Source organism: Ursus arctos, unplaced genomic scaffold (assembly GCF_023065955.2).
Source record: "Ursus arctos isolate Adak ecotype North America unplaced genomic scaffold, UrsArc2.0 scaffold_24, whole genome shotgun sequence".
Taxonomy (NCBI): domain Eukaryota; kingdom Metazoa; phylum Chordata; class Mammalia; order Carnivora; family Ursidae; genus Ursus; species Ursus arctos.
This window is the reverse complement of record NW_026622919.1, coordinates 35,616,475-35,637,331: the sequence shown is the minus strand read 5'-3', so window position 1 is coordinate 35,637,331 and position 20,857 is coordinate 35,616,475. Positions and strand designations below refer to the sequence as shown.

Here is a 20,857-nt window from a genome sequence, read left to right as displayed (position 1 = left end):
GTATCGGACAGGAAGTAGATTATTGGCTGCCTAGGGCTGGCGTGCAGGGGAGACTAGGAGCTGATGGCTAAGGGCTGTGGGGTTTTGGGGGGAGAGGTAAGGAGAACGTTCTAAAATTGATGGTGGTCACGTGATGGATACCCACCTGATTGGAAAAGCTACTGAACTGCACCCCTCGAGTGGATGAATTGTATGGTGTGCGGATTTTACCTCAACAAAGCTATCAGAGGGAGGAGGGGAAGGCTCAGGCGCGATCCTCGGTTTCCCGACGAGATGGTGGCCTCCTGAATCAGGTCGCAGGCACAGGGAGAGGAGCAAGTCGGGGACGGTATGATGTGGGTGTACTCACTCATTCAGCAAATGTGTTTTGAGCACCAGGCAGCGGAGTACAACAGTAAACAAAACAAATATGCCCTTCCTGCAGATCTTACCCCAGAGGCAGAGAAGAGAACATAGTAACTAACAGCGTGTCAGGCCGTCGGTGAGGTGGGGACGCCTATAACACGGGAGGAGGATGGAGAACGCTGGGCCAGGGCACAGATTTAGATGAGGTGGAGGGGAAGCCTCCCTGCAAAGGTGACATTTGATGGAAAGTAAGGGCAAGTTTCCGAGAAACAGGAGGTGGAACAGAGAGCAGGAACAGAAGCAGGAGGGCCCTGTCCTTCCCCACCCACTGAGGACGTGGGGCCCGCTCTGAGGAAGATGGCAGCCTTGGGGGGGTCGTGAGCAGAGCACTGCCATGAGCCTACCTACCTTGTATAAGACTCCCTCTACTTCTGGTTTCTCAGCCTCGACGCTTTCGACGGTTGGGGCAGGATCATTCCTTGTTACGGGGACTATTCTCTGCATGTGAAATGTTTAGCGGCATCCCTGACCCCTACCTAGGACTCTCTGGGCATCTCTTTTCTTCCCTATGAAGTGAGTCAGTGGTGCCTGGCCTGGCTAACCCTTTCAGGAAGAAAGTGTGGGTTTGCAGAGAAAGCATGGGCTTCCCAGTGTACTGGGGGTTCTTCCATACACTGGCTGTGTGACCTAGGAAAAATTACTTGGCTTCTCTGAGCCTCACTTTACTCATCTGTACACTGAAAAGAAAAAATACACATGGCATGTATAAATGTGCGATGCCTGGCATCTACTAGAGGCAAACACATGTGGGATCCCTTCCCTGCTCAAAGGGTTGTGTAGGGGTCAAAAGCCTCTTCTCAGTAAGGCCTCCCTGGCCATCCCTAACCAAAATGTGAGCCCCCACTGTTCCATCCCCACCTTGCTTGTGTCCCCTTTTCTTCCTGATTGCTGATCACTTTCTAACATTTTTCTTACCTGGTTTATTGTCTCCCTCCCCCACTAGAACAGCTATGCCTCCAGGTAGGGGGTTTGTGTCTGCATGGTTTCCTAATAACATGCCGAAAGCCTAGAACAATGCAGGCGTGTGAATTTTTGTTGAATGCGTTGAATGGAAGCGCTCTGGCTACTATGCTATTGTGTTACCAGGTTTCATCTCTTCCACACCTCTGAAGCCAGTGAAACGCACACGTAGTAGGCCCGCAGCTGCTGGAGAGCAGAGCCCCAGCAGGAAACAGTCTGAGCAGAGGCCCTGGGACAGACAGGAATCCAGGGGAAAAGCCTGTCGTGGGAGGCATGGAGCAATTAACACAGCCAAGAGCTGCTGCTATTCCACAACACAACACAACAGAATAATGCTCCTTTCTCGCTCCACCTTACACTGGGCACAAGAAGAGAATCCTCCACTCTCGTAAACCAGCTGAGTCCATAAGAAAGCGATCCATGAAGTGTTAATAGCAGGGCCCCCAGAATTCATCCCATCTGTCTTCTACTGCCTGATCTCAGCTTTCTGGGTTTCCCACTTCCTTGGTTTCCTAAGACTGCATCACTTTCCATCGACTCAGGTTCCATGACCAATGCACGCAGCATGGGATCCTCTTCCCAAGCTCCGAGCTTGATTTCATGTTCACCCTCTAGTTTCATGCACCCAATGCTTAGCGAAGAGGCACCCTGCACCCTGATCCCTATCCCCTGCCTCGCAGGGGACAGTGGAACAGAACATGGGCTTAAGGTCAGGTGGCCTTGGCTTCAAATCCCGAGTCTAGGAATCAGTAGCGGGGCCACCCTGATCAACTCATCTGAGCCTCAGTTTTCTCATCTGTACATCACAAGGACGAACATTCTCTTGCACGGTTGTTGTCGGCAGTGACTCTCAAAGCGTGTGCTTTGGAACATCCATCAGATGAGATGTGTGAGAAAGGGTTTCACTGTCGGGTGAGTCTGGCAAATGCTGACTATCACGTCCCCATCCGGGGGATTCGTGAGTAACATTAGATCAAGCAAGCTCTGAGAAAGCTGTGAAAGAATCCGTTGAACTCTGATCAACACAGGCTTTTCCAAGCGACAGAATCCTTTTTGCAAGGCACACGCACCAGCCCCCTGCGGAGCCAGCGTTCTCTGTAACACACTTTGGGGAGAGCTGTTTTGGAGGATTCGGTGAGATGCTAAGCACACGGCCCCCAGCACAGCTGCGGCACACGTGCAGAGAACGCCGAGCGAGTATGAGCGCCATCGACACTCTTCCGCCGAAAGTCAGCAATGTGTATTCAAACCTTGCCCAGCTCAGCTGCAAAAGAGCATTTTAGGCTGTTGCGACAAGTCATTTTCCAGAAAACTGTTGTTGATCCCTTTACACAAAGGGAGAATCACATCAGGTAATGACGTGTGTACTTTTGAAGCTGAAATACGGGCACTCACAAGCCTAGATATGAAGAACACTTGGGGAGTGACTGGTCATACCTGTACCAGCAGGAGGTGGCCAAGTTGGGTAAGTTGCCCAAAGTGGCAGATGCTGAGCTCTTTCCAGGAACAACCCCACCTTGCACACGCAAACCAGAGTGCGTCTCACTGAACGTGGGTTCAGATCTAAGTACCTTCAGGCCCCATAAAAAGTCTGGCAATATCTATCCCAAAAGCCTTAACAATCTTCCCACCTAGGAATGCCACTTGCGGAATTACTAAAAGGAAACCACCCAAAATGCAGACAACTGATACGCATAAAGATACTCATCACAACGTTTTCATGGCCCAAACTGGAAACAACCCAAGTGCCCAACGTTTGGGGAATGGTTAAATCCACTGCAGGGCTTTCTATGTTTAATAGCTGACAGCCGTTTAAAGTAATGTGTACAAAGAGTTCTGAGTGGTACTGGGATACGCTTATACTATAACATTAGGGAAATAAAATTGGCTACAGAAATAAAACACATACATGTTAATAACAGCTGTGTTGTTGCACCGGGGAAGAAAAAGTTAACCAGTATGTTAGGGGTAGTTATTTCTGAGCAGAGAATGAATGAATGAATGAATGAACGAATTTTCATTCTAGTCTATACTTTTTTCTATATTTTCTCCTTTTGTTCTATATGTTTTTCTGTATTTCCAAGTTTCAGATAGTAGTGAATCAGGAAAAGGTAAACATTTATTTAAAAAGAAAAAAAGAGGGGCACCCGGGTGGCTCAGCCGGTTAAGCATCTGACACTTGTTCTCAGCTCAGGTGTTGATCTCAGGGTCATGAGTTCGGGCCTCACATTGGGCTCCATGCTGGGCGTGGAGTCTACTTATAAAGAGAGAGAGAGAGAGAGAGAGAGAGAGAGAGACATGAAGCTGGGTTACCTACTAGATCTAAATGAAGCACTATTGTAATGTCCAGAGAACCCCCCCAATCTTATGTTGGGGAATGCCACCCACCAGTATTTCTCAAACCCCAGGAAGCATCCGCTCATGTTGTCATAAGGAGCATTACCTTATACATTATTACTTAATATTTTTATAGAAGTCAACTCTGTTTTTTAACTTAAATGCATGTATTTTAAGATAAATTTTTCATGACTCTACATGGGAACATAGTATCCCTTTCCATTAACTACCCACAAAAATAAATGCAATATAGCAAAACAACATTACCAAATTCTAGACTGGCAAAGCTTTCTGAGCCAGCCCTGTTTCTCCTGCGTTTAATAAAAAGCGGGGGCCAGGAGAGAATGTTGCCAGGGAGGAAGGGACAGATTAGCAAAGGTTTGAATGTTATTAAAATGTCCTAGCCCAACAGCAGACCCCTTAAAGGAATCAGAAAGATCGAAAGATAATTAAACATGATTTTCACACTAGAAGTTTTGACTCGGGCACCTGGGTGGCTCAGTCGGTTAAGCGGCTGCCTTCGGCTCAGGTCATGATCTCAGGGTCCTGGGATTGGGTCCTGCATTGGGCTCCCTGCTCAGTGGGGAGTCTGCTTCTCCCTCTCCCTCTGTGCAGTCTCTCTCTTTCTCTCCCTCTCCCCCCCCCCAAATAAATAAATAAATATTTAAAGAAAAAGAAGAAGTTTTGGTTCATGTTTAATGATTTGCCCATGTAGTACTCCAATTTCCTATTCTACCCCACGCTGGGGGCACAGGCTGTACAGTATTCTAGAATTGGGGGGTCTCTTGTGTCTGTGGTCGCTCACCCAGCTGGTTTTTGACTCAAGGGTAGGTGTTTCTACCATCAATGCCTTTCCTTTCCTCCTACCATTCCAAAGTCCTGCTCTTGTTCGAGACCTTGGTGTTTCCATGCTAAACTTGCTGAAGCTGAGCTGGTTCTGATCTGCAACAGGCCAGGCAAGTCAAAAAGGGCAAAAAGACACCGCAGGTGCTGGAAAGTGGTGGAGGACAAAAAAAAAAGCGTAGTGAACTTAAATTCACTCATTATACAGACCAGGAAACAGAGGCCCGACAGGAGGAAGGGACTGATGAGGATTGGGATAGCATCCAGGCACCCGAATCTCAGTCCAATGTCACCTTTCCGCTATATTCCACCGTAAGGTTGCTCAAACCAGGAGAGGTTTGCCGACTCTGGAATCTCTTTCTAGCTGCAGGATCGGAGACCAATAAAGGAGAGAAGAGGTCTTCCTGCAAGTGTTTCTCTTTGGGTCCCTGAAATGCCAGCGACCCCACGTCTCTCCTGACTGACACCCAGCTGTGGCCTTGCTTGGCTCAAGGGAGAATCATGGATCCGTGAGCTTCAGGAGAAGGTAGGGACCTTAGATCACTCATGTGACTTACATCTAAAGAGACTCTCCATCTGCCAGTGTTCCTGGTCCAACCACCTCATTTTATAGAAAAGGCTGAGTTCCAGGGAGGAAACATAACTCACTTGAGATCATCCCGCTAGTAAGCAGCAGTGCTAAGACTGGGATCTGAGTCTTCTGGGTCCAAGGCCAGTGCTCATTTAAAAAAAAAAAAAAAAAAAGTTTTAAAAATAAAATTGACTTGTAAACTTGGGCAAGCAGAACTTTAGTGCCGATAGGACCCTAAATAAAATTCATTTATTCAATCCATTCATTCGACAAATACTGATTGAATGGGATATCCCAATATATATTGACCAGGGATACATAGCATAACCCCCTGGCAGCACGAAGGAGCCTCTTGAAGTCTGAGGTTGTGAATTTAAAGTGTGAGCCAGCAGCATGATTGTGTGTTTTTCTGGAACCTGGTTCGGCTACACGGGGTCAGGCATGAGGTGAGCGGAGTCAGATCTAAGCAAGGCTGTGGCTTTGCCAGAGGAGTGTGATGAGGCGAAGGGCTCAGAGAGAGAGTTGGGGGTACACGAGGAAGGACTTAAGGCAATAATCATAGGATTTAAGAGTGAATTTTAGTTTAGAAACTTTTTTTTTTTTAACTTCACAAAATGAATTTTGAAGCCAGGCTGCGATGCCGATTCAGGTTGAAATGGTGATATTGTCATCTTTGTTCTGAAGCTGTCTCGAGGGGGTTTTGCCCCGGGCTCGTCAGCTTGTCGGATGGGGGAGGTTCTGCTTGTCTTCAGTCGTTTGAGCCAGTGCTCGACCCGACCCGAGAGCTTCAGGACCTTCCTTCCTCCGGAAGGAGCCTTTTGAGACAAATCCAGGGGTCAGTCCAAAGCTCAGGAGCTGCAACTCAACTTATAAAGCCCTTTTATAGCATTGCTTGCCTAAGTAAATAGTGGACTTCCTATTTCTGGAAAGGACATATTTGTTCTCAAGGCTGCCTGTGCCCTGGGCACCCACTGAGGTCCCGGAAAACACAACCGTTCCTCTCCTGACATTGTTTTGAAATAGCCAAGGCGGTTTGCACCCTTCAAGCACCAAAAAAAACCAACCGTGCACCGAAGCTGCAATCCAAGCCACGCTCGGTTTTGTGTTGTGTGTGTCCCCTACCTCATCACAATACTTACCGAGAGTCTGGCCTCCGTTCCACTCATTGTGGGTGCCCATGCAGGTTTTCATTGATGTCAGCAGTGGTAATGATTAAGTGGAAACACCCCACCCCATTCAAACGTCTCCCTTTCCCGGCCGATCCCCATTGTGAGCGAAAGTGCAGTGTGCCGGCCAGCGTTTCTCCCAGAGCTTCAGCGAGAGTGCAAGTGAGGTGAACCTGGAGAAAATGAGGCCTCTGACTCGGGTCACACCACCACCCTCTCAGCGCCCCAGATGCCGGCCTCTGCCCCGCTCGGAAGCGGTGGGCCTTGGAAGAGCCCAGAGCAGGTATTCACTACCAAGTCCGACGAATGCAGAAGTGTATGCATTTATGAAAGTCCATCAGGATGTACACTTCGATGTGTGCTCCTTACCGCACGTAAACTCTAACCCAACAGAAAACTTCTGGAAAAAGCACAATTCTAGATCACGTTCTAACTAATGTAGGATTTAGGGGTGGAGGCAAGCAAGGATGCCGTTACCCACCCTACGATCCTGATTTTCCGGGTTGCACTGGACAAGAGGACATCAACACAGGGAAGAACGGGAGCCAACTGTTGTTTCAAAAAAAAAAAAAAAAAAGACAATAAAAGGTCCGTGAGGCACCCCACCCCCTACCACTTGCGCTCACATTCTTAGTCCCTCCTAGAGATTTAAAAAAGAAAAGCCTAGGAAATTCCAAGCATGACTACCTCCCGAGATAAGACAGAAATGGAAGAAAACCCAACTTTTTAAAGTAAGCATTTTGATCTTCATGCAAACATGGAGTTAATCTTGGGACAGCTAAGCACAATTACACAGATGAATTCATTGTGTGAAATGGTCATTGAGCGTAGAGAATGCTAGTGCCCGTTCAGAGTCCAAGCTCTGTAGGGGTCATACCTGAATCTGCTGAGTTGAGCACATGGAAACCTCAGTGTGCATTCAGGCTTGACCGTTCTTTTTAATTTATTTCAGAGCTGCTCCCAGGGTGGCTTCAGGAAATGCAAATCGAACATCCATAGTGGTGTCTGAAGACGGGCAGGGTTTTATGCGTGTTAAACTGCAGCTATCAAAAAAATCTCTGGGCCTGTATTTACATATATTAAAGCTGTTCTTAAGATAACAGGATGATTTTTATAATCCCTTACTCTTCAAATCGGCTTTTATTCACACAGAGAGGACGCAAGCGTTAGACTGGACGTAGTGGCACTAGGTTCTGGCTCCAGTTCCGTCTCAAATTCTCCAGTAGTCCTGGGGTGCTTCCTTCGTGGACTCTGGGCCTCCACGCCTGTCAACTGAGGAGTTTGGACCACACGGTCTGGCTCTTAGTCCTGAGGCTTCAACTCAATGGAGTTTGGAGACAACACTTTACCTCCAGGATTTTATTCTAAGCAAATTGGATATATTTCTACAATGTAAAATGTATGATTCTACAGCCTGATTGGCCTCCTAAACCCCCAGACTTAAGGCCACAGTTGGAAAGAACTCAACTCTTTGTTTTAAACACCTGTCCCCGTCCCCACCAAGAGAAAATTCTAAACTCCCCAAGTATCATTGGCCATGATGAATGTGCAAAAGTCAGCACTACAAAGGAACTGCATTTCTGAGAGGTTTCTTTCCATGTTTATAACGATGAAACGTGTGCCCTGAAAGAGGCTTCAGCAAGCATGGAGGCCCAGAGAGGTTAATCAACTTGCCCAGGGTCACACAGGCAGCAGGAGGGAATAAGGACTGAAAATGAAGTCTCCTCACTCCCAGCCTGGTTGGGATTCCTGCACGTGCCCTCAGGAGTTAGAAATGCTCACCTTTTGAATTCATCTTTCCACATTTACCTACACCTTCCACAGGGCATGGAAATGTTGAATTTTGTTTTTTTGAGTTTGAGCTTGTTGAAATTCACTAGAGAAGTAGATATTGATGAAAAACTCCCGGTTGCCTAATCTGTAGGAGAGTTTTACAAAAGAAATGATGAAAGCCTTTGTTCAAAGCTGTCCCTTCCTTGTCCCCAGAAGCACAGTAACTAGGAGACGAGAAGGAAAGGCGTCCTGGACCCCTCACGAGCCAAGCAGGAGCAGCCTCGGTTGGAGATGTCTGTGCGGACGTCCTAAGCTTCATTCAGAACAGGGCCCTGGAGTGCTGGTGGAGCTTAGGCCTTTGGAAAACAAGTAGGAGTAAAACCAAACCTGGGTATGTCCCACAGCATCCCCTGATCTTTCGTCTTTGGGAAGGGGACTCCCATTTCCAGCCTTCTCAAATGCCTGAGCTGCCCACACATGCGTCTGCCAAAGTCAGGGCTCGTGCACAACGCCACACCGCTGCTCAAACGCACTTGAATTTGGGGATCATGTCTGCTGCCTGTCCTCTGGGGAGGGAAGGCAGGGCCTGGAGGCAAGGAAAGGTGCTGTCAGCTGGAGCGGGCAGGAATTATGCTGAGCCTGAGAGACGCCAGCCTGGCTCGGAGGATACCGCACACCACCGGAAGAGCCCGGCTTCACTGCTATCAAGCCGTATGACTCCGGGCAGGAAACGTTTCCTGTTTCCTCATCTGTGAGATGGGGAGAATCACACCTCCTGAAAGCATTGCTGAGTTCCCTGCCTCCACCCCTCTCCTTAGCGGGCTCTCTATTGAGAGATGCCACCATTTGCTGAGCACCCCTTAGCCCATCTTATCCTCACAACTGAAAGCATTGAAAGACACAGTGTCCAAGGTAGGATGCCACTTTGACACCCAACTCCCTCCCCCAAACTGATTACTACCATCACTCGTGGTGGTAGTGAAACAGCCACGAGGCCTGTGGCTTGCTGTGCATTCTCTGGAGTCCGTCAGATGACTTCCGTCTTCCCTTCCCAGCGTCCTCGCCTGTCGATGATGCTTATCCCTAACCCTCCTAAGTAGGAAGAGCAGCATTCTGTATCTGAAAGAGGAGGGGCCATGCTGGCCATGGCAAGATTCCATGTCTTTAGCCCTATATGCCCCCTTCTCGCCTTCTCCATACACACAGCCACCCAGTTAGCTCACACCATCCTCATACTGGACACTGCGGGCCATCAGCAAGGTTTGGGGGCAGAAGAAAGTACCTGTCAGGTGTCAACTGGCTCCGCCCACTGCCAATCCACTTTCTCTCTCTGAGCCTCAGTTTCCCCACTGGCAGAAAGAAGGATCTGGATCAGGTGCCTCTCAAAGGCTACTCCAGCTCAAATCCTCTGTGGCTAGCGTGTGACAAGAGTTTTCTTCCACCAGAGAATGCTGCTTTTTCCGAGCTCCCAAAGGTAACAAGGACCCTTCCACCCATTCTAGGTAGCTCGGACTTTCTTTAAAAAGATCTCATTTTCCCAGGTTTCTGAGGCTCCCTGCCACTCAGAAGCCAAAATTATCCCAATGTCAGCAGCTAAAAGCAAATCAGATCAAAAAACATCCCTGTGCTTCATCTGAACACAACTTCTGCTTTGAACCTTATGCCAAGTCTAGGGCTTATCAGCCGGAGTATGTGTGATTACCATATGAAAGAACTCTCTTGGATCATATTTAAAAGAATCCTCTTTTCAATTTAGATAAGAAAAACACTCAGTCCTCCAGAAAATACATATAAATTCCTCTCTAAATGTCCAAACAGATTTATGCCCATAGAAGATGTAATTATCTCCTTCTAGGATAAAGGAATCTTCCAGCTATAAGGGAGAGCCAAGAAGCCAGAACGTCCTGCTCGAGACGGCAGCAGGGCCACCACACAAGGTTGTCTAAGCTGTTCACTGTGCAAGAGTGCTCCTCTGATGTGGGGGGGAGGGAGGCGGAGGGGGGAGGGTAGCTTAAATCCAGCCTGTACTTCACTAGTCAAGCCTGATGACCAGTGTGAGATTATGGCAGTTCAGAGGGAGGTACGTGTATCTTTTCATCCAGCAGAGGCACTGTATATACTAGCAGGCAGCCCCCAGTGGGGAGAAACAGGTTGTTCCTCTGCTTACAAATACATCCTCTCCCAAAGGCTCATGGCAAGAGCAGAGAGCAGAAAAGCAGAAGTGAAGGCCAGGTGGTGGGGCAGGTGTGAGGAGAAGCTCCTCTTGGAGACCATGTTGGTGTCTGGAGGGGCTTATACCCCAGTGCCTCTCAGCTGGCTTCCAAAAGAGCATGGTTCTAAGAATAACCCAGTAAGAAACTGCTCGATGCTCCTCTCTGTCCTCCACGATCCCTCACTTAGGGCTCTGCCCGGCCTTCCCAGGCCTCCCAGCCTCCGCCAGCGTTCCTGTCACAGGGTTTCTGAGCAGCTTTGCTTTTCCTTTATAACGCTCACGTTGCACTTTGCCATAACGTGTGTAGGTGATGTGATTGGCCTCTGTCTCCTGAGTAGCCTGTAAGCTGTGTGAGGGCAGCTGTGTTGGGTTTTGCTCTTCTATCCCTAGGACAGCGTCTGGGGCATGAGGCAGGAGCTATGAATGGATGGAAACAATCTGAACCAAAGGCCATGGGTCTTGCCCTTCTGTATCCCTTTCTGCCAGGCCTAGGGGCTGTCTGGGCACAGTGGCGTGTGCTCTCCATGACCTAAGCCCTGAGCCCAGGCCCAGGGGACACAGACTAGACAAGAGATACCCAGCCCTGGCCTGGCATCCAAAACACATGTGAAGACTTAAAAACACAGCTTCCCAAGCCTCACCCCAAGAGATTCAGGCATCAAGGATTTGTATTTTTAACAAGGTCCTCCCGGTATTGCTAAATTGCCTCTCAGGGTTGGGAACCCACGAATATTGTTGCAATAGATATCAGGAACCTTAGATACCAAAGAGAAGGAGCGCGAGGTCCAACCTGAAGGTTCATGGTAGGCTTTCCGGCGGAAATGATGCGTCAGCCGGGTCTTGGCAAATATGAGCAAGGTGAAGAAAGGAGGGAATGGCATTCTGGGTGGAAGGAACCACATGAACTAAAACAGAAACAGGATACTGCAGGGGGTGTGCCTCTGGGGGGAGGACAAGGAGATTGAATCAAAATGACAAGGACTGGGCTCCTGGTAGGCGATCAAGCATAAGTCATCCATGTTTCAGCCGGGCTCCCAGAACGCTTGTGGGTGGGAAGCCTGCATTTCAGCGACCCCCATTTTTAATCTGGCTTCCTTCCTATTTTTGGTTCCATTTGCCTTCTCGCATTTTCTTATCTTCTTTCTCTAGTGAGACCGCGGCCTCGTGGAATAGACCCCTGAACCCTGTGCCATCAGGGCCGTCTTGCCAGGGGCTTCCTTGATAAATGGGCTTGACTTCAGAATTCCAAACTGTCCTGCCTAGAAACACGAGCTTGCTGCCGCTGGCAGAATGGCAGCCCACAGACATCATGCGTGTCCCATGTGGCAGGAAAGGGTCTTTGTACTTGATGCAAAAGCAATGTCTGGAGTGTGAAGTTCAGGCCCCAGAGGGGTCTGCACATCACGATTCATTTCTATCTTTTTTGGGCCCAGAAGGGGGTAGTCACGTTGGGAATGACCGAAGGGGTGCAGGTGGGGTGGGAGGGTAGATCCTCAAAGAACTGCCTTCGCTGGAGTGGGAGCAGTCCACGAGCGAGGTGCTGCAGGCTGCAGGGACCACCTCTCACCCCACACCCCACTCCGGACACCCAGCTAGCCTTGCGCATCTTTCCATCGCCTTCTGTCTCCTTTTTGTCCCCTCCCATACAGCTCAGCCAGTGGGCCTGGGCTGCCTTGGCAGGCTGATATCCCACCTAACTGCACTTTTCACACTGGACGTTTCCAATAAGCTCAGCCGTCGTCTGGAAAGGTCTTCTAAGATCAGCGAATCTGCTAGAGAGAGGAGGGTCCCTGGCACAGTTTCCCTCTCTTTTCTGTCCAGCTGGTCTCTAGGAAGCGGTGCGGCTCTGAAGCTCTCAGCCTCCGCGCCAAGCTGCAGACCAGGCGTCCTCTGCCAACGCCCCGTGCCCCAGCTCAGTGCCACCCCGCCCAAGCCTGAACTATCTTGTCTGCTGTCCGGTTATAAATTAATCTCCTGTCATCAGTGATTAACTTGTTCCAGCCACAGGAGCTGCTGAACCAAAACAGCCCCTTGGGGTGAGTCTCCAACATCGTGCAGCGTGTGGAGCTGCCTGTGACCCCCATCACCCCTCTGGCCCTCGTGCTGTGTCAGCAGGGGAGCAGGGACAGCCAGGGACAGGGGTGCTGCTCGGGGCACCGCCGCTCCAGAGCGCTCACCACATTCCTCAGAGTGGAGATCCTCATCAAAGCTTCTAGGTTCTGTTTTCTCCATGTGTTTGTCTGCAAAGGAGGCTTTAAAAACGGGGTTGGGCGGGCCTGTTCTCTGGGGGCGTATGTCATGTGACTCCGACCACCTGAGACTGACATGGAAGAAGAGGGGACCACACCGTGCATGTGCTGGGTGTTGAGGAGACTAGGGATCATGTCTTAGAGCATACATTGTTGTAACAGGAAGAAGCCTTGGAGGTCAGTGGTTACAACTGCTGGATTCTGTGGACACCAAGAAAGAGGGCTCGATTCACCCAAGGTCACACCAAAGAGCCAAAGGGAGAGAAAGAACAAATGTCCAGTTGTGTATATGTGCCCGATAAAGGCTTTCTTCTTCACCACTGTAGAGACAGGGGACATACAACTCTCTTTGGAAAAAGGCCAGGGGGTCCTTCCATACCCTTATCATTTGAGGGTCGCAACAGTAAAGCTTCTCTCTCTCTCCCTCCCTCTTTCTCTCTCTCTTTTTCTGAGTAATCCTGGCAGACTTGGTCTCACTTCTTAGTTGTAAGGCTTCTCACAGCAGTTTAAAAATGATGCCTTTATTCACCTCCGTGGCCATCCCCCCTGTAACCCATAACCCCAGTCGAACCACGAGAAACAAAAACAGACAAAACCCAACTGAGGGACATTCTACAAAGAACCTGACCAGTATTCCTCAAAACTGTCAAGGTCATCCAAAACAAGAGAAGCCTGAGAGAGCCTCACAGCCCAGAGTCGCCTCAGGAGACAGGGCGACTAAAGGCACTGTGGGATCCTGGAGCAGGAAAAGGCCATTAGGGGGAAAACCAGTGAAATCTGAATTAAGCGTAGAGTTTAGTTGACAGTTCTGTAACGATCCTGGCTCCTTCGTTGGAATGAATGCACCCTCGTGTGTAAGACAATCACTGTAGGGGAGACCGGGTGACAGGTAGACAGGAATTCTGTACTATCTCCATAACTTATCAGCAAATCTAAACCTGTTTTAAAGTGAAGCATTCATTTAAAAAAATGGTACATGGTGCCTTTCAATTTACATCAGGCTGGAGGCTTTATCAGGTGCTTAATAACGATGCCTGTCACACAATAAGTGTGGAGTCACAGGCGTCTGAGAGAGAAGAGCAGGAATAAGGGAAGGAAGGAGGAATGGAGAAGAGAGGCAAGAAGAAAGAGAAGAGGGAAGGAGGAGGACACGGAGGCAAGACAGGCGGAAGGAAACGTAGCCATCCAGCCACTGATGACCCACGAAACAGAATGTGCGATATTTGTATCACGGGGTTTGTTGGCCATAGAAAGGTTTGAAGCACTGATCCATGCCACAGGCTGGACAAACCCTGGTCACACGATGCCAAGTAAAAGAAGCCAGACACGAAAGACCACATATTGCATGATTCCATTTCCGTGAAACGTCTAGAAAAGGCAAACCCACAGAATAGAAGGTAGATTGGTGGTTGCCAGAGATTGGGGGCAGGAGGGAATGGGGAGTAGTGGCTAATGGGTATATGGGCTTCCTTTTGGGGGGAATGAAAATGTTCTGCGAGTAGACCGGGGTGAGGGTCGCACGACCTTGAGAATATACTAAAGTGGTTAAAATTGCCCACTTTCAAAGTGTGTATTTTGTGGTGTGTGAATAACATAATAAATGAAAAAAATAAAATGGAAATGTTAAGAAGGAAATACAACCTAATCTATACTTTCAAGGAGCTCACGGTGTGTTGGACACTTTTAGTCCCAGTGCTTGTAACCTTTCCCCTTGTCTGTAAGCTTCGTGGGGGTGGGAGCCATGGATAGTTTTGTTCACCATTTTATCCCCAGCACCCAGCACAGTACCCTGCCCAGAACAGACTCTCAGGAAGTGCTTGCTAAATGAAAGAATGAGTGTTCTCAGTCCTATGACAGCCAGGGGGGAGGGGTGGGGGTCACAGAGGAGAGGCTAAAGGCGTTCAGGAAAATCTAGGGTGCTCAGAAAAACCACAGGCTGTGAAATGGACACGATTTACCATCCTACGACACCATTCGGATTTTCAGAGCCCTCCCTAGAGAGGCATCCGAGCCATCCTGAGTCCCCAGGCAAAGCCCTGCAAAGACTCCTCCTTCCTGCCTGCTGCCTGCTCACGTGCCCTGGGACCCCTTCCCCCTGGACACCCACACACTCACCGGGGAAGCCTGAGCCTAGTCTAGACCCACTCTGCTCAGCCCAGGGAGTTCATAGTCTAGAGAAAGGGAGGTGTCTGCACACACCCCACAGCCCACCGCTTCTGACAGAGTGGGCTGAGCAGAACAGAGGCCTGAGCGAGAGGCGCTGGAAGCCTGGAGGGAGCAGTTCATGGCCCCCCAGCAGAGGCAGGTCGTGGAAAGTTTTGCAGAGGAGGGGTCATCATTTCAGCATGCGGGGCCTTGAGGCACGAGGAATGCATTGATTCTGCAATACGGTTTTGGTGTTGGTAATATCCCCACTTCTCATTTCACAGATGGTTGTTTGTTTTCTTGTTTGTCCTCCACAGATCCTTAGGGATAGCCTAGAATATCATCACCAAAGCTCCAATAAGACCCAGCGTGACTCAGCTCCTCAAAGGTAAGTTTTAAAAAAATGAAAACTGCTTTTGGACTCCTTGAGCCAGCCAGAAGGAAGTGAGTAATTTTTAAAATCTGGTTTCAAGTAACCTCAAAACACTGGGTGACGGTGGCTGGAAACTGTGTCGTTGAACATGTGAGGGACTTGGAAGTGAGCTCTGCATCCCAAGCGTGCGCTTAGAGGGGAAAGACCCCCGCAGAACTGTGCATTGTAGCCTTGGCAGAATATCAGAGAAGGAAGAACAAAGGCTTTGCATTCAGACAAAGCTAAAAACAGCCCTGCTGCTTACCAGCTGTGTCATCTGAGGAAATATAGCCTCAGTTTCCTTATGTGGAACATGGGTAATGGTCCCCAGCCTGCTGGGTTGCTTTGAGAGTTAAAAAAAAAAAAGAGAGAGAGAGAGAATGTGTGCCAAGCGTCCTGATTAATATCCAGCAAATAAGAGACTCTAGATAAGTTGCAGGTAATTTTTATCATTATTATTACAATTACTGTTACAATTATCGAACTACCTTGTCAATTTGGAGGGTGTTTGAAAATAAACTTCTATCCAGAACTCCCTTTCAATTTATTCTAATATCTACTCAAAGAACAAATTGAGCTTTTATTCTGGGCTAAATTGCAATCGTCATTTCATAACGAGTGTTTGTGATGAGATCACAGAACCACAGGAGCAAAATTGGAGACAGAGAAGCTCCTGTGCCTTTCAGCCTTCTCCGTTAAACAAAACAAAACAAAGCGGATAGGCCTCTGTGGATATACCGAGGAGGAGAGATTTTGTCCCTAAAATATCCCAAGCTTTAAAGGGAAATCTGATTTCAAAGTCCATCTCTTACTCAGTCTTCAGAGCTGTGTAATGCACCACTTTAAAGCAATGTCATGCAGATCCCTAACTCCCCCATTTGAACAGAACAGGAAGGAGAAGAGGAGTAGGAGGAAGGGCAGGGGGAAGAGGGGAGGTGAGAGGGGGAAGGCAGAGGCACTGGTATTTTGAAAAACATGCCAGACGACTCCAGCTTGCAGCTAGCGGCTCATTGGATGGTGCCAGCTCCCTTTGGCACTTAACCCCATACCCCTGGGTAAACAATAAACAGGAAATACTTGTTTCTCTGTGTCTCCCTATGGGCCCAGTTGGGTTTAATAAAATTACACCAGCTTGACCTATATCGTGCTAGATACTGCTGGCAACCACGTGCTTATTATAAAACAATTACTAGAAACTATAAAACAATTACTAGGAGCCCCAGTAGATCAAGGACAAGGCTGCACATTCGCATTTATGTGTTAATGGGGGAGCCCAAGGTCTCCACTGGTGGATTGGTGAGTGTTGCCCTTTAAACACGGGATGACTTACAAGGGACTTCAGATATTTGCTGGGCACTTTAAGCTGTTGATTGGGTCACAGACACCACATCCAAAGAAGTAAGGTTTTAAAAAAAAATTTAAAGAATCTTAAAAATGAGAACAGAGTTGTTTCAACTTTCTCACATTGCCATTTTCAAGTGATTTCCTGGTTTCCACCTTGTTCATGTGGCCACTAGATGGCGCACAGTACAACACATTACCCCGAGCTGGGGCGGCATTTATCACTCTGCAAAGGGAATCACAGGTAGGGTTGCCAAATTCAAATAAAAATGGAAGACTCCCAATTAAACTTGCATTTCAGACAAACACATATTTCATGGGACACCACACAGTAAAAAAATTACTCATCGTTTATCTGAAATTCAAATTTAAACAGGTGTTCTGTATTTTATCTGGCAGTCTTTTTTTTTTTTTTTAAAGATTTTATTTATTTATTCGACAGAGATAGAGACAGCCAGCGAGAGAGGGAACACAAGCAGGGGAAGTGGGAGAGGAAGAAGCGAAGCAGGCTCATAGCGGAGGAGCCTGATGTGGGGCTCGATCCCATAACGCCAGGATCACGCCCTGAGCTGAAGGCAGACGCTTAACCGCTGTGCCACCCAGGCGCCCCCTTATCTGGCAGTCTTAATCAGAGGGGACTTTGGGGAATGAGTAGATAACCCAGTGGCTCTCAGCTTTTTCAGATACCAGAATTTTTGGTGGCATACTTGAAGGAATCAAAAGATTCAAAGCAACAGGAAACAAGCCAGCAATTATCACAACACAATCACAACAACTACAGTGTAGCAGTGTCTTATGGGTCCAAACCCCCTGGCAGTTAACCCTTTACTCCCTGGTTTGCCCCATGCCGCTGTGTGAGTCCACCTGTCCCTGCCCTGATCATATCTCTTAAGTAATCAAGGCAAGTGCTGGAACACTCCAGTACTCACTCTTGCTTTCTTGGCAAGGGCTTAAGTGTGGCCTTGCCCTATGCCTCCTCGCTCTTAAAGTAAGTTGGACCTGCACTCCTTTGAGAAATACAGTCTCAATGTTCAATCTGACAGAGAATGGCCATAGATAGTCATTTGTAAGAAAAGTAAATGTTATGTGTTGAACAAAATTTGGTTGCATACGTGTGAAGGTTGGTACTGTGCCTCTTGCCAAGCTGACCTCCATTGGCCAGCCTCATGTTCAATCCCTCATGGAGAAGAAAAAGCAGAAACGCCTGCATCCTGAGCTCTTTCTTGGCATGAATTGGCCAATCTCCCTACCTGACCACGAGCTTCTACAGGAAGGGACCATCCTTATAGCTTCCTGCAGAGAAACACTGAAGGTGAACCTTGAATTCAGGGCACTGTACCCTGAACCAGTGTTGTACTCAACGCACTTTCCAGACAGATTGGTTGCCCCAGTTCTGTGATCCACGTTGTGGTGCACCTGGTCTACCCATAGGACAACTGGGTCCCTGAGAAGAAGAAGACAGAAAGAAGGGAAAGGGAGAATCAAAAGTTAGCAATAGTTTGCAAAAGTTAACCTTAAAGACGACCCAGCTAGAGCCCACTCTGATAACTAACTCTTCTCTACTGAGGGGGAGAGGAAGGCCTGATGATCAGAAATCGGTCTCAGAACCACTGTTAGGATCTTGATTCTTCTTCCTGCAGAATGAGTGCTTGCAGGAGGAGATCCATGGGAGAGCACAATCAGGTCTTTTTTTCTCCCCACCCCAACTCTTCTCTAGATCCATTTCTTTCTTTCTTCTTTCTTTCTTTCTTTCTTTCTTTCTTTCTTTCTTTCTTTCTTTCTTTCTTTCTTTCTTTTCTTTCTTTCTTTCTTTCTTTCTTTTTTTTACTTATATATATGCCTGCTCTTTTTTTAATTTTTTTAATTTTTATTTTTTTATTTTTATTGTTATGTTAGTCACCATACAGTACATCTCTAGTTTTTGATGTAAAGTTCGATGATTCATTAGTTGCGTATAACACCCAGTGTACCATGCAATACGTGCCCTCCTTACTACCCATCACCGGCCTATCCCAGTCCCCCACCCCCCTCCCCTCTGAAGCCCTCAGTTTGTTTCCCAGAGTCCACAGTCTCTCGTGGTTCATTTCCCCTTCTGTTTACCCCCCCCTTCATTCTTCCTTTATGTAAGTATTCTTTTTTTTTTAATGTTTTTTTATTATATTATGTTAGTCACCATACAGTACATCCCCGGTTTTTGATGTAAAGTTCGATGATTCATCAGTTGCGTAAAACACCCAGTGCACCATGCAATATGTGCCCTCCTTACTACCCATCACCAGCCTATCCCATTCTCCCACCCCCCTCCCCTCTGAAGCCCTCAGTTTGTTTCTCAGAGTCCATAGTCTCTCATGCTTCATTCCCCCTTCTGATTAACCCCCCTTTCTTTATCCCTTTCTTCCCCTACCGATCTTCCTAGTTCTTATGTTCCATAGATGAGAGAAATCATATGATAATTGTCTTTCTCTGCTTGACTTATTTCACTTAGCATTATCTCCTCCAGTGCCGTCCATGTTGCAGCAAATGTTGAGAACTCGTTCTTTCTGATAGCTGAGTAATATTCCATTGTATATATTAGATCCATTTCTTTCTAAACAGCTTTTTTGAGCTACAATTCACACATTTCAAGTGTACAGATCAGTGGCTTTTGGTGTATTCACAGTGTTGTGTACAATCAATTTTACAACGTTTTCATCACCCCAAAAAGAAACCCTACACCCGTCAGGGGCTACTCCCCCATTGCTCCCGACCGCCACCCCCAGCCCTAAGCAACCACTAACCTGCTTTGTGTCTCTATAAATTGGCCTGCTCTGGCCATTTCATATATGTGGAGTCATATAACATGTGATATTTTGTGTCTGGCTTTTTTCACTGAATATAAGGTCAAGATTCATCCAGGTTGCAGCACGTGTCCGTACTTCATTCTTTTTTCTGCTAATATTCCATTGTAGGGATATACCACATTTTATGTACCCATTTATCAGTTCATGGACATTTGGGTTGTTTTCAGTTTTTGGCTGTTATGAATAATGCTGCTATGAACCTTCATGTACCAGCTCACAATCCATTCTGTGACTCTGCTCCAGGTCTTGTAAACACATTGAGAAGGGTCAGCTCTCTTTCTTGCTTCTAGAAACTCATTCACAGTAGAGCAGCCCCATGGGGATGCTGCCTCCACCATAAGAACAAAAAGAGAATATTCATTTAACTGGGAGAGAGGAGACACTCAGTGCAGGGGTGCTGGGGACCTCTTCTGGGTAGATTCCTTTTTTTTTTTTTTTTTTTAAGATTTCATTTATTTATTTGAGAGAACACAAGCAGGGGTGGGATAGGTATAGGGGTAGGGGCAGAGGGAGAAGCAGACTACCCTCTGAGCAGGGAGCCCACCATGGGGCTTAATTCCAGAACCCCCAGATCATGGCCTGAGCTGAAGGCAGATGCTTAATTGACTGAGCCACCCAGGCACCCCTCTTCTGGGTAGATTCTTAACAAAGTATGTGAGTTCTTGGGCTCTGAGGAGTTTAGAGAAGATTACCAGGTTTTCCATCTGCAGAATGGGTACATGATCCTTTTGCCTCCTCTGGGCAGTTTATAACTAACACATCCACATCTAAGAAAATTTAGGCCCAAAAGCAACACCATGTTTAGATAGTTGGTAAGAATGGTCAGACAATGGCATGTTTGGGAAATTTTTGCCCTCTGAGATATCCTGAATTCCTTAGGTCAACACATGGATAAACATGAAAAAGAAAAGAGCCTGCATTTTTCAGATTTTCCCCCACCACCCTCAAGGCATAACGGTCTTAAGAGAGAAAGCTGAGCACTCCTCCTTGGGAGGGCAAGGGAGGAATCAAGATTGATTGAAGTGAGTCATCCTCCCTCCCCTGCTGAGAGGCTCCTACCCTGGGAACTCTGCGCATCTGCATGGATTCATTCCGCACAACTTACTGGGCACTTTCTGTGTGCCAAGTGCTGCAGATAAAAAGACCACATCATTTTGCAAGTGAGGAAAGTGAGACTCAGAGTTCCCAAGACAACATAGCAAATGATGCCACTGAGATTTTACCCAAATCTGACCACAGAGAAGCCATCATAGAAACTTCAACAATGATTACAGTGCAGCCCCAGGGCACCTGGGTGGCTCAGTCGGTGAAGCTCTGACTCTTAATCTCAGCTCAAGTCTCGCTCTCAGGGTCATGAGTTCAAGCCCCATGTTGGGCTCCATGCTAGGGCATGGAGACTATATTTAAAAAAAAATGCATTCCCTACTCTCAAGACTATAAGCTAGTGAGGAGAACAGATAAATATGTAAAAAATGAAAAAGAGACAGATTAGTACTAGAGGGGAGAGGCATAGAGAAATCATGGGGTAAAACCAAGGACACAGAAGCCAGTGGTGGGTGGGAGAGCACAAGGTTTCCCCAAGAAGATGAAGTTTGAAAGACAA

The 20,857-nt window shown here is 47.6% G+C and overlaps 1 protein-coding gene across 4 annotated transcripts in view; it reads left to right on the top strand.

Annotated features, from left to right (window-relative positions):
* HNF1B (HNF1 homeobox B) overlaps positions 1-20,857 on the top strand; it is a 138,563-nt gene that overhangs the window by 10,885 nt on the left and 106,821 nt on the right. For all 4 annotated transcript variants that reach the window (XM_026517573.4, XM_026517572.4, XM_026517571.4 and 1 more), the window contains exons 4-5: positions 4,910-5,071; positions 14,979-15,049. The gene's annotated coding sequence lies outside the window, so the exon portion shown is untranslated. The remainder of the gene's footprint in view (positions 1-4,909; positions 5,072-14,978; positions 15,050-20,857) is intronic.